Source organism: Rhinolophus sinicus, linkage group LG09 (genome assembly GCF_036562045.2).
Source record: "Rhinolophus sinicus isolate RSC01 linkage group LG09, ASM3656204v1, whole genome shotgun sequence".
NCBI lineage: Eukaryota > Metazoa > Chordata > Mammalia > Chiroptera > Rhinolophidae > Rhinolophus > Rhinolophus sinicus.
In genome coordinates, this window is record NC_133758.1 from 24,532,400 (window position 1) to 24,546,080 (window position 13,681).

Here is a 13,681-nt window from a genome sequence, read left to right on the forward strand (position 1 = left end):
TAAAATATTCTGTTTGTAAACAGTTGTCTGTATATAGAGAAATAGAAAGCAAACACAACTTTGTTATTATTTATTAGGCAGTTTTCACCCCATGTTTGTGAATCAACTTAACAATAACGATTTAACTTGCAAATATCTTGTTTTTATAATCAAATTTCATATTCTCAAAATTTCATATTCTCAGTCATGAAGAGTTAATCACAGCAGGCTTTGAAACCAGACTGAGTAAAATGAGATAGAATCATCTCAAGCATCGGTGGTAAAGAGTTGAGGACTGGTGACACTCTATGATTTAATAATTGTATGTCACTATCCCAGTATTTTAATTTCCCTGCTCGCTCTTACCTACCATACATTGTGCTCATTTTCTTCCACGGCAGGAATATTCATGGTTAAAAGATGCAAATGTTTATTTCTCTAAATCTCTGGAAAGTGCACAAGAAAATTTAAAATACATTCTTTGTATTATTTGAAGTAAACTGTGGTGGGAAGATGGGTGCTGATAGGAAGATTTCCGAGTACTGTGGCAGAGGGGAGCTGCCCTTGATTGTGTTATCAGTTATAGTTTATTTAGCTGTAAGTAACAGAGACTTATATAATAGGGCTTGATCATAAAGGAGGAACTGTTCTCAGATATCAAGAAATTGTGTCATGTAATCCAGAAATTGTGACCGCAAAGGGTGACCAGCAAAGGACGAAACAGAGATGCAAGACAAATCTCCCCACTTTTAAAATGTCTTCCTGGAAGCCTCATCTACCTAAGAGACTGCCATAAGTTGGTTACATTATATTTCCTACCCTCAATAGAGAATCAGGGAGCTGACAAATATTATAACACTGCTCTTTGAACAAAATTGAGTTTCTCCACGGTAAGCAGGATTCTAAAATGAAACGCAATGATTTATATCCTTATGTAATCCCTTCTCCTGGAGTATGGGAGGGACCTGTAACATGATTCTAATTAATAGCAAAGGTGATAGAATATCACACCCATGAAATTTTACATTATATGGCAAAGGTGAAAAGATTTTGTAGATGTAATTAAGGTTTCTAATCAGTTAAGTTTATGTTAATCAAAAGGGAGATTATCTTGGATGGGAATGACCTTATCAGAGGAAAACTTAAAAGAGAGTCTGAGGTCAAAGATTCTCTTGTTGGTTTTGAAAGAGTAAGCTGCCAAGTTGTGAGAGGTTCATGTGGTTAGGCTGTGAAGGCAGCCTCCAGGAGCTAAGACTGACTTTAGTCAACAGCCAGCAAGGAAACAGGGACTATTGCAAGGGATTAAATCCTGCCAATGACCTACATGACCTTGGAAGAGGATCCAAAGTTGCAGGTAAGAACACAACCCTGCTCACACCTTGATTTCAGTCTTGTGAGATTGTAATAGGACAACTCAAATGTGCCATAATCAGACTTCTGACCAACAGGACCTGTGAATCAATAAATGAACAGTCTATTTGGGCTGCCGTAACAGAATATCAGACTGGGTGGCTTCAACAACAAAATTTATTTTCTCAGAGCACTGGTGGCTGGAAATCCAAGATAAAGTGGAAGCAGGGTTCCTATCTGGTGAGGCCACTTTTCCTGGCTCGCTGATGGCTGCCTTCTCTCTGTATCCTCACATGGCCTTTCCTCTGTGTGTGTGTGTGTGTGTGTGTGTGTGTGTGCAGAGAGAGAGCTCTGATATCGCTTCTTCTTCTTATGAGGACACCTGTCCTATGGGATTAGGTCCCCACCCTTATGATCTCCTTGAACCTTAATTATCTCCTCAAAGGCCCTGTCTCCAAATGTAGTTACATTGGGAGTTAGGACTTCAACATTTGAATTTTGAAGGAACATAATTCAGCCCATAACAGCATTGTTTTAAGCTGCCAAGTGTGTGGTAATTTGTTTTATAGCAATAGAAAACTGATAAAATAATAGGAAGAATAAAAGAGACATTGGGCAATCACCTTATAATATCTACCACAAATAATGGCAATTACAAATATTGGCAAACCTTTGAGAGTGAGGCAGGATATTAGCAAATGATTGTAATGTTGTAAAATTTCAAATCACATTTATATTATCTAAGTTTATAGCAATAACCGAGCATAAGGCAGAGAGGTTATATATCTCTGTTACCATTTTACATATAGTCAGTTCTGTTAAACAGAAAATATATTTCTAAAAATTATTGCATGATGTAAAATTAATTAATGAGAAAAAATTATTAAAAAATAGGGTGGGGCTCCTCCGTACTTGAAAACATCAAGGACATAGCTTTTAAAAAGTTAGGAATATAAGAACAGTTTCACACATGCTAGATGCTTAAGAAATACATAAATAGTACAATAAGTATGGCTCTTTTGTTGAAAAAGATCCAAAAGTGCTTGTGGAAGTGGGTATTGAAAGAATTGTAGCTTGCAAGGTATTATGCAGTTGTGGAAGAAAAGTGATCTGAAATTGAACAGAAAGTTGTATTATCAGATGTGGACAGGTGAGGCTCATAATACATAGTGAATTGAGGTAGCAAGTAGGTTAGTAGATCTTTGAGGTATGTGTGTGTGTGTGTGTGTGTGCGTGTGTGTGTGTGTGAATGTAAATGTATGTATGTATGTATGTATGTGTGTTTTCTATTTCTACTCAGCTCAGTTCATCTGGATAAAGTTCTCTGCTGTTACCTAGTGTTTCTGAAGGACCAAACTTTGCTTAAAAAAAAAACCCATGAAATTTACTTGTGCTCAAATTGTTCAATTGCTTATGCTCAAAGCAATTATATCAATTGCTTTGAAACAAATTTGAATTTACAAAACAAGTGCTATCACAGAAATCACTATATAAGGAAACGGATGCTCAGAGGACTTCAGTGATTTGTTTAAAGGCACAGAATTAAGAAGTCTTAGAGCTTCCACATGAAAATAATTTTCTAGATTCTGGCACAATGGTCTTTCCACCTCTGCCCCACCTCTCTCTTTCATAGTTTGAGTCACATTCTGTCAACCAATTAGTATGAGTCACATTCTGTCAACCAATTAGTATGTTCAATGCTATAGAAATGAATAGTATGTTCAATGTCATGAATAACACAGTCACTGAGAGTGCAGATCTAACAATCTAATAGAGAGATTATAGCCAATATAAATAATTACAATAACAAGTGGGATGTGGAAAACTTTACAACAAAGACCCATCAGTGAGTCAGGGTAGCAAATGGCAATTATTATGTCAATCCAGTGACTCACCATTCACCACTCAAGAAAGAGGAGGAAGTCCTTAGCCTGAGTCCTAAAGGCTGCCTGCTTATCTTGGCTTGTGTCTCTCCTCCTCAATCCTCAAAGCCAGCAACATAGCATCTCTCCAGTCCTGCTTTCTTAGTCACATCTTCCTCTGATTCTCTTCTTTGGTCTCCAGCTTGCTGTTTAAAGGCCTCTGCAATTATGTTGGGCACACCTGGTTAATTCAGGATAATCTGTCTACTCTGAGGTCAGTTGATTACAAATTAAGTTCATCTGCAAACTTAACTACCCTTTGCCAGGTGATATAATACATTGGTAGGTTCTGGGATTAAGACATATACTATTTAGTGATGGACATTATTCTGCCTACCACAACTATTATAATAGATCATAAATTCTACCTTAAGTAAAGAAACAAAATGGCTCAGGTTATTCCCTCCTCCCCTGGCTCAGTGATGTAAGAGTCCCTACAAGGCTCAGCTGGAGGGTGAAAACAATTTTTTCTATTATCTTCCTCATGAGGAGGGCCACCTTCAGGCTGAAGGTGATACTGAGTCAGTGATATCTGGGTGTATTTAAAAGTTACCTTTGATATGGGAGAATGCCTTTTGAATTGTTTCTGTGTCCTACAGTTCTGAAATTTCAGTCTTATTGTGTGCATACACATACACATACATGCTCACACATACACCCACACAACAGCAGAGAGGGGAGGGATTCTTAATTCTCTTAATTTTGCCAGACCCAAAACAAAACTTTAAAAAGTACTCAATCTTATGTTAATTGATGAATGGCCCTTTGATTAAAGTTAAAAAGTAAATAAGTACAGTGAAAGGTAATAACAAAGAAAATGAAGTTTAAAAGAAGTGAAACTTCTAAGTCTCCACATAAAATCCCAAGTGCTCTTAAGGAATAAATATTGTTTCTTATTCAATTTATATCTTCAAATCTCTTTATCATTATCTTCCATAATTCTTCCTGTAAAAGAAGGAAGAAATCTTGAAAGATAGCCAGTCTAATATCCCATCTAATGATTGCATTCTCTATATTCCATCCCTCTAACTACAACCCAAATTTACCTGCACCCATTTTCTCTCAAGAATACCCACCCTATCTTTGGACAGTTCCTTGCTTGTATTGTGTTTTTTTTGTTTTTGTTTTTGTTTTTAATTGAGCTAAAATATGTTTCCTTGTTCCTTTAATTAAACACTTTAATTATTTGTTGGTCTTCCTCTGCTTTCCTTACAGTCACGCAAAACATGTCTTAATTCTTGTCCACGTGGAAGCACTTAAAATTTATGAAGCTATTAAGCCTTCACTTCATGACCCTTCTCCTCTCCAAGCTGAACATCCTCCATTCCTCCTGAATCACCTTTTCTACAGTAAGGCCTTAATCCCAGATATTCCTCTAGTCCCTCCATGTGTACATCAGAGTATCAATTTCTCACTCACAAGTAGTATCCCACTGCAACTGATGCAATATTTCACTTATACCCTGAGCAATAGAGAATACGATGGGTTCTTAACTCCTTGTTCTAAAGAAATGCAGATATTTCCACCTTCTCAATTCCAACCTACTATAGCCCAAGAGAGTTTGCCCGGTTTTTATAAATACCTTACTCTGTTGACTCATATTGGAATCTTTATCAGTAGAAGAATGTTCCAGTATTTTATCATAACTAATATTTTCAATTCAAATCTCCTCCATTCACATCTCCCTTCCTTAATGTCCATAGACATTAAGGAGAAGAAACAAAAAAAGCACCCTCAGAAAATTACATCAGTCTACAGGGTGGGTTGTCCTGTTATAAACAGTCCATTTTCAACTCCATAAAAGACCTTTTGCATACCAGTTAATATAATTTAGATAGTCACTATCATTATTTATCTTTAACAATCTTCCCATATAAATATGTGTCTTTCTGTTCATTAAAACCATTAATCAAAGTGGAAAATGCATTGTGGCAAATGGCTGGGTATATAATAAACTACTAGAAAACTCGTTGCATACTGAAACAAGTTACCATTTATCATTTTGGATTGAGTAATTCAAATGTTTACTAATCCCTCTGATTATATTTGGTCCAAGTTTGCACTTCTCCATTTTATCAACTGAGACTACGAGTCAAACACCTATCTGAACCCCATTTTCCTGTACAGTGATGATTCAAAATGCCATTCATACATTTTGTGGAAGTTTAAAACATCATTAATCTGCAAAAGCAGATTCAGATTCCATTGGAGAAGCTACACACTCCCTTAAAATCTAATTACATAGCTACAGGCCTCATTCTCTCATTACAAATGTTTGTTTTATCTTGCTTCCAGTACAATTCTCCTCCTAAAAGAGAAATAGGAAGACAAGGAATTCTGATGTTTTTTGCCATTTATCAGCATTTTATACCCTCCACTTGTCACCTTTTTTCTGGATATATTGTCTTTTGAAACTTTTACCAATCTTCTCTAAAGATTGAGAGAAGTGAAATTAAAACCTTCAAGCCTCAACTTACTAGAAAGATGGCAGAGTAAGTAAACACCGTTCTTGTTTCCTTCCATGCACACATTAAAATTACAACTAAATGATAGAACAATCAATCTGGAGAAACTTCTGAAATTTAGCTGAACAGGTCCTATAACTAAAAAAATAAAGAAGCCACATCAAAATTTGTAGGGGGGGCAGAGACATGGAATGGACCCAAACCTTTGTGTGGCAGTTAAAAATCAGGAGGGATAACTTGGCCATGCAGGTTCCCCCCGGAGGAGCTAGGGACCCCAACTACACACACCACGATCCACAGCCAGGTGTTCTGGTGCTGGGAAGAAGAGCTTCCATAAAATTTGGCTGTGAAAAACAGTGGGGGTTCTGACTGTTTGGGTGGAATAAAAGGCTACAGGAAACACAGACATCCTCTTAATGATCCTCTTAAACACAGACCCACTCGCAGGCACTTACCTTGGGCTCAGTGGAGGGATGGTGACTTGGGGGGCTTCAGAGACATATTGTGGGGGGGTCAGAGTGAAGTCATGGCTTCAGGGGGGAGGACTGGAGGACAGGCAGCCTCTTCCCAGTTAGAGGAACTCCTTCTTTGCAGCCAGCAGCTGAGCGCCATCTTGCCTGTGGAAGCCCGCCCCCCACAGGCCAAATCTGAATCTGATTGGCCTGGTGAGCTCCTCTGCTCTGCCCTGCTAATTCATTCGGGACCCTGACCCACCCAACTCATGCACCGCTGGAGGCACTTTATCCTGAGCAGCCAGCCTCGCCCACATTGCACTTTTTCTTGGAAAACGATCAAAGTCCAGCAGACCCCGGGTGGGTGGTTACTAGCTTTGGTGTATTCTGAGATTTTTGCTGAGTGACTTCAGGCTCAGTACTGGCAGCAAACCAGAACTTACGTTAACCTGGTGACCACAGTTCTTCCCACTCTAGTGACTCCCTGAGACTCTGCCTCATCAACTTACGTGTCACACGAGGCTTTACCTGAGGCTGAAACTTAAGGGAGATGGCAGATGGCAGCAGGCCACTGTATTTCCTGGCTTTTTGCAGACTTATTCCAGGTCTGGTACTGTTGGAAGCTGAACTTGGTTCACAGAAGGCCTCTGTCACATGCCGCTAGGTTTAGCAAAGGCAGTAAGTAAACATGGATTGCTTTATAACTCCTACCAGGCAGTCCCTGGCTGGTCACAGGGAGTGGGTGACCTGGGCTTACACCAGAACTCCTTCTAAGAAGCCCCAAAACCAATATACTTAGAGGTTGGATTCAGACCACAGCTGAGCACTACCCAATTGCCTCCACAAGTGGCAAACCCAACAGGTGGTCTTAATAGGTGCCAGAGCCAGTTGGGGCAAATCCTGCTCCATGTAGTAAGTCCCACACAGCATCCCATAAGCTGTAGACGTGGCCAAAATCCACAGCCAATCAGCCTGAGGTTTAATCTCACCCACTGATGTGCCAATAGCCATCAAGGATCAATTATAACAGGATGGCACATACAACCCCCATAAGGGACACTCCTGGAGCATCCGGCTCAGGTGCCCAGGGAGACTGTGCCACTATGTCCCACAGGACACCTACTACATAAGGCCACCCAACCAAAACTGGGAGACATAGCAGATCTATCTAACACATAGAAACAAACACAGCAAGACAGCCCAAAAGAGGAAACAAAGAAAAGCGTCCCAAATGAAAGAACAGGAGAAAACTACAGAAAAAGAACTATTATAAATGAAGTCGTGGCAAGCAACCTACCAGACACAGAGTTCAAAACAATGGTTATAAGGATGCTCAAGGAATGTATTGAGAACTTCAACAAAGAGATAGCAAGCATAAAAAAGGGCATAGAAACCATAAAAAAGAACCCGTCAAAAGTGAACAGTGCAACAACTGAAATGAAGAATGCACTAGAAGGAATTAGGGGCAGATTAAATGAAGCAGGGGATCAAATCAGCGATTTGGATGCTAAGGTAGCAGAAAACACCTAGTCAGACCAGCAAAAAGAAAAAAAGGATACAAAAAATTAAGACAGTTTAAGTTGCCTCTGGTGCAACATCAAGCATACCAACATATGCATCATCACGGTCCTAGAAGGAGAACTGGTACCATGATCGAAAAATTCTCTCACCTGGTGAAGGGAATAGACAAGCTCAGGAAGTGCAGAATCCCAGACAAAATGAACCCAAAGAGGCCAACACAAAGACACATCATAATTAAAATGCCTAATTTTAAAGACAAAGAGAGAATCTTAAACACGGCAAGAGAAAAGCAGTTAGTTACCTACAAAGGAATTCCCATTAGACTGTCAATTGACTTCTCAACAAAAAATTTGCAGGCCAGAAAGGATTCAAAGTGAGAAAAGCAAGGATCTACAACCAAGATTATTCTTCCCAGCAAGGCTATCATTTAGGATTGAAGGACAGATAAACAGCTTCCTGCACAAGAAAAATCTGAAGGAGTTCATCACCACAAAACTAGTATTACAAGAAATCTTAGAGGGACTTTTTAAAGATGAAAACAATGACGACAACAACAACAACAAAAAAGTAAAAAGAAAATATGAATAACAAAATGGCAATTAGTGCATATCTATAAATAATTACTTTAAGTGGAAATGCATTAAATGCTCTAAACAAAAGATAGTGTCACTGAATGGATAAGATAAAAAAGACCTTTACATATGCTTCCTATAAGAAACTCACTTCAGATTAAAACACACACACACAGAGTAAAAGTAAAGGGATAGAAAAATATATTTCATGAAAATAGAAATAAACAAGCAAAAAATCTAGGGTAGCTACTTATACCAGGCAAAATCGACTTTAAAACAAAGGCTATAACAAGACACAATGAAGGATCCAGTAATCCCACTTCTGGGTATTAATCTGAAGAAACCCAAAACTGTACTTTGAGAAGAGGCATGCATCTATATGTTCATTGCGGCATTGTTTGCAATGACTAAGATGTGAAGGCAGCCTGGATGTCTGTCAGTGGATGAATGGATAAAGAGGTGGCACATATATACTATGGCATATTGCTCAGCCAGGGAGGGGAATGGGTTCTTGCCATCTGAGGAGGCACGGATGGACCTAGAGGGTATTGTGTTGAGTGGAGTATATCAGACAGAGAAAGACAGATAGATGCAATGCGATTTTCCTTACATGTGGAATCTAAAGAACAAAGTAAACAAACCAACAAAACAGAAACAAACTCATAGATACAAGGAACATTTTGATGGTTTCCAGATGGGAGTGGGGTGGGAGAGTGGATAAAACAGGAAGGGATTAAGAAGTACAAATTGGTTGCTACACAGTAGTCATGGGGATGTAGGGTATAGTATATGGAATATAGTCAGTAATATTGTAATAACTATGTATGGTGTCAGATGGGTACTAGGTTTATTGGGGTGATGGATGGGAAAGGGTTGGAGGGCAGGGTGGGAAAGGTGAAGGGTTTATAAAATACAAATTGATAGTTACAACATAATTATGGGTTGTAAAATAAAGCATAGAGAATATGGTCAATAATATGGTAATAACTATGGTACTAGACTGGGGGGGGGTCACTTCTTAAATTATATAAATGTCTAACCACTATGCCTCAGAACAGAATATGTAGAGGGTATGTAGAAGGTGCTGGAAATGTTTTTTGAACGAGTAAACAGGATACAAGATTAACATCACCAGCTGTTTCTGTCTGGCATAAAAGTATGGAACAAAGTGAACTTCAGACAGGTAGTAACTTTAGGTCATTTTGTTTGTTTGTTTTCTCAAACATTCCTTTTTTCTAAAATTCAACCATAACATTGAATATAAGAGGAAAGGGAGGAGAGAAGTTAAGAGAAAAAGACACACATCTGAAAGTACCTGCTGACAGCACCTAACCTAGTAGGTGGAGACAAGCGCCAGTCACACAGCCTCCAGACATGGCGATGTCTTCTACATTTATTTCCTGAGAAGGGAGAGAAAATCTGAAGTGTAAATTATGAATGATAAAAATCAATCAGCAGCTGTGTGCCCTTGTCTTCTGCTCTAATGCATAGCTCTGAAACACCAGGCTGTTCCCACTGAGTGGTGGAAAGGTAAATGGAGACCAGATGTGTGAAGGTGACACATAGACTGTAAATGAGAAGTGCTGCTGTGGACAAGAAAAGAGAAAACTAAATCTTGCATGTATGGAAGCCTATGCGGAGGACGGGGTAAGATTACTAGGCGGAAAAATTATTTTCACTAAAAAAGCCAGTCCTCTAAAGAGATGTGGGCAGTCACATCTCTAACATGATTTGAAGGTGCCCATAATTAAAAAGAACTGAAACATCCATTGTTCACTTAACCTACAGTGGGTTTAGAGAAGTGAATTCCAAGGATATCCGAGCTGAACCAGGTCAAAATTAAACTGTAGTTGCACCGATCAAGCAATGGAGCTGCCGTCACTGACACTGTGCATGGAAATGGCATTTGTCATGCATTATCATCCTCCCAGAAATTCAAATATCATGCACAGGGATCCTCACACGGTTTACTTTTGAATCAAGGATTTAATTGAATATACTTGCTTTGCAAATCTTAGGTCACATGCCTGTAATCTTGTTGCGAAGGAGACTGAAAAAGTGAGTCGCTGCTTCTATGTCAGTCATGGAGTCTGGTGCTTAAAAGATCCTGGGTGGCCACAAACTTAAGAAGTGTCCACTGCACTGCTTTCCTGTCTCACTAAACATAATTTCACGAAAGATTCAGCTTTCTATTATTTATAGCTGAGTATTAATTTAAGCGTGGCCCAGATTTGGGAGTTATATAGTCACTCAGTTCAATTCAGAAACAGCACGTAATCTTCAAAGTAAACCTCTTTATTCATTTAATTAATCTTTGACAAACAACCAGTGTAGCAAAATAAGAACAGCTTTTGGTGTCTAAGAGACCTAGTTTAGTCTCCCAATCACCACCTACTTCGCGAGCTTTGCTAACTTTAATACCTCTCTCTCTTTTTCCATATTTAAATTGGGTATATTGATATACAGAGGTATCAAAAAATGTATACACATTTAAGAAAGGAAAAACCTACTAAAATTGTAGTACTAAATATATACTGATAACAAAAGATGAATACAGGTCATATTTGACTTCTACAATTACAAAAGGTGTTCAAGGTGGTTGCCATCAGCGTCCAGACACATCTGATTACGGCGAACTACTGCTTGAATGACGTTGACCAGTATCCACTTGTATACATTTTTTTGGCACCCCCGGTATATGCACTATGTCATGTGACTTAAATAAGCCAACACATATGAAAGAATCGAGCAGAGTGCTAGACACAGTCAGAGAAGGTAAACCAAATTTATTGAGCACTTATTATGTGCCTGTCACAACGCTAGAAAATGCATATACAAAGATGAATAAGGCATGACTCATGCTTTCAAATTGCTGAGGCCAAGAAAAATAATTAGAACAAATTGGTTGAAGTGCTTTATAGAGCTATGTGCAGAAGTACAGGAAGGGGATAAAGTTTCTGCCTGGGCAAGTACAGGAAAACTTCACAGGGAAGTGTGATAGTTAATTTTATGTGTCACCTTGATTTGGCTATGGGGAGGAGGCCCAGACATTTGGTCAAACATTACTCTACGTATGTCTGTGAGGGTGTTTCTGGATGAGATTAACATTTGATAGTAGACTGAGTAAGGTTGGTAAGCTCTTCCTGATGTTGGTAGTTCTCATCCAATCAATTGAGAACCTGAACAGAATAAAAAGGCTGAGTTAGAGGGAATTTTGCCTGCCTGATTGGTTGAGCTGAGACATCAGTCCTCTCCTGCCCTTGGACTGTAAATTACACCACCCGCTATCCTAGGTCTCCAGCTTGCCAGCCATAGATCTTGGAACTTCTCAGCCTCTATAATTGCGTAAACCAATTTCTTATACTCAATAAGTCAATCAATCTTACATACTAAGATGTAATTGAAATGTATAATTAAAATTTTATTAAATATTGCTTCTATTTGTCTCAAGAACCTTGACTAATACAAGAAATAAACTATGAAATATTACCAGGATGATAGGGGAGTTTGCAACATAATTAGGGATGTCACTCATGTATTTATATTTTAAATTCATCTTTCTTTTTCTCGAATCAAGAAGGTCACCAATGGCTATGAAAAAAATATTCTATATTTATGTTTTGAATCTGTGGAAATACACTCAATAACTGTAAATAATAAATCCTCTGTCAAGACCTCCCTTGAGCAATACAGTAACCCTGAGCCATATGGGGCTGTGGTGCCCTTGACACGTGAGTGTCAAGTTGAGATGTACTGTAAGTTGCAAAATACACAGTGGCTTTCATTAACTTGGTACAAGAAAAAGAATGTAAGCAATCTCATTAATATTTCTCCATGATGCTTACAGATTCAAATGGTATTTTAGATAAATGTATTCAAATGACATATATTGAAATTAATTGTTCCATTTTTGGGTACTGTTTTAATGTGGCTACCAGAAAGTTTAAACTGCACATGTGTGGCTCATATTATATTTCTGTTCAATTAGTACTGCTGTAGATCAGTAGCTTGGGTACGACCTGGTAAGCACTTAGAAAATCCCAGCCCCAGACCTACTGAAAGAGACTGTGCACTTTAACAAGCTCCCCAGGAGATTGCATAAGTACAGGAGAGTTTGTGAAGCACTACTCTAGCCCATTGCCCAAAACATACCCCCCTTCTTCCTCCATCTATTAAGAAAGTTTCATTTCTGAAGCCCGTATTCCTATAGAGGCTGATGAAGTAAGGATTATCTGACTTCACAAAAGGCAAGCTTGGAATTCTACCTATCATGTTTCTCAATGTCAAATTTACCTTTAATTGCTCATATATACATAGGGTTCAATTGTCCAAATGCCATGCTCAGCAAGCTTGGGACACAACACTTCATTTTGTCATCAGTTTTGAGCAGGAGGCAGCATGAACTGTTTCCTCCCGTGTGTACATTACTCTCCAGCAGGCTGCTGCCAAAACCTGGGGTCCTTTCTGGTGCTCAGATGCCCTCGTACCTCCTGCAACTTCTTTGTACAACAGGTACTTTCCCCGTCTCTGCGGCCATAGCTATTAGCAGTATTTCCTTCCACTTCCTTTCGGCTTTTATCATCCTGGCTGATCAGCCCCTCAGGCTGTTTTCTGTTTCTCTCATGACAGATCATTTTGTGCAAAAGTAATCCCAGACTAAGGTGTTTGTGCTTGATAATAGCTTAATATTTTACCTCTCCTGTAGTTTTATTGCATTTTAATAGGGAGTTCCTGGAAACAAAATGGCTTATCTTAACTAGAGAGAATAAAGCAGAGGGTTGGCATTTGGGGCATCATGCCAGACTGGTGAGAAAGATATTTTGGACAGAAAGGCCTTTTGGTAACATTCTGGTTTTCATTTCTGTAACCCATGTTCATCAGCATTGTCAGAATTTATTCAACATGAAGAACTAAATATCTAGAAGTCATTATGTGAGATAAAATCGATATAGACTAGAGGAAGAAAGAACAAATCATTGAAAAATGAGTCAACTAATGGGTTAAATTTGGGCAAATATTGTGTTACCGTAAAAAAATATATATATGTCAACCTTTAGATAACTGGAACTGGATATTTTCTCCTGTTTTTACATTTGAATAATTGAGAATATTTCCCTTTTAAAATGTTTTTAAATAGACAAGTATAATATAAATACAGAAAAGTATACAAAACAATGATTTACCCCAAAGTGAATATCCAAATAATCTTCGTCCTGGTTAAGAAAGGACTTCCCAATAAATATAAAGTACTTTAGATGTTTATTTTTGAATTTTATATAAATGGAAACCTACAATGTGTGTTCTTTGAGGTCTAACTTACTTCACTCAACGTTATGTTTCTAATGTTCAACCGTGTTGTAGTATGCTGTAGTTTTCTAAAATTTAAAGCAAAAATAATCCACTGTAGGAGTACACTAAAG

The 13,681-nt window shown here is 38.4% G+C and overlaps 1 protein-coding gene across 3 annotated transcripts in view; it reads left to right on the forward strand.

The window, feature by feature from the left end:
• Positions 1-13,681, forward strand: part of RIT2 (Ras like without CAAX 2) — a 303,120-nt gene that overhangs the window by 99,730 nt on the left and 189,709 nt on the right. The window lies entirely within an intron of this gene.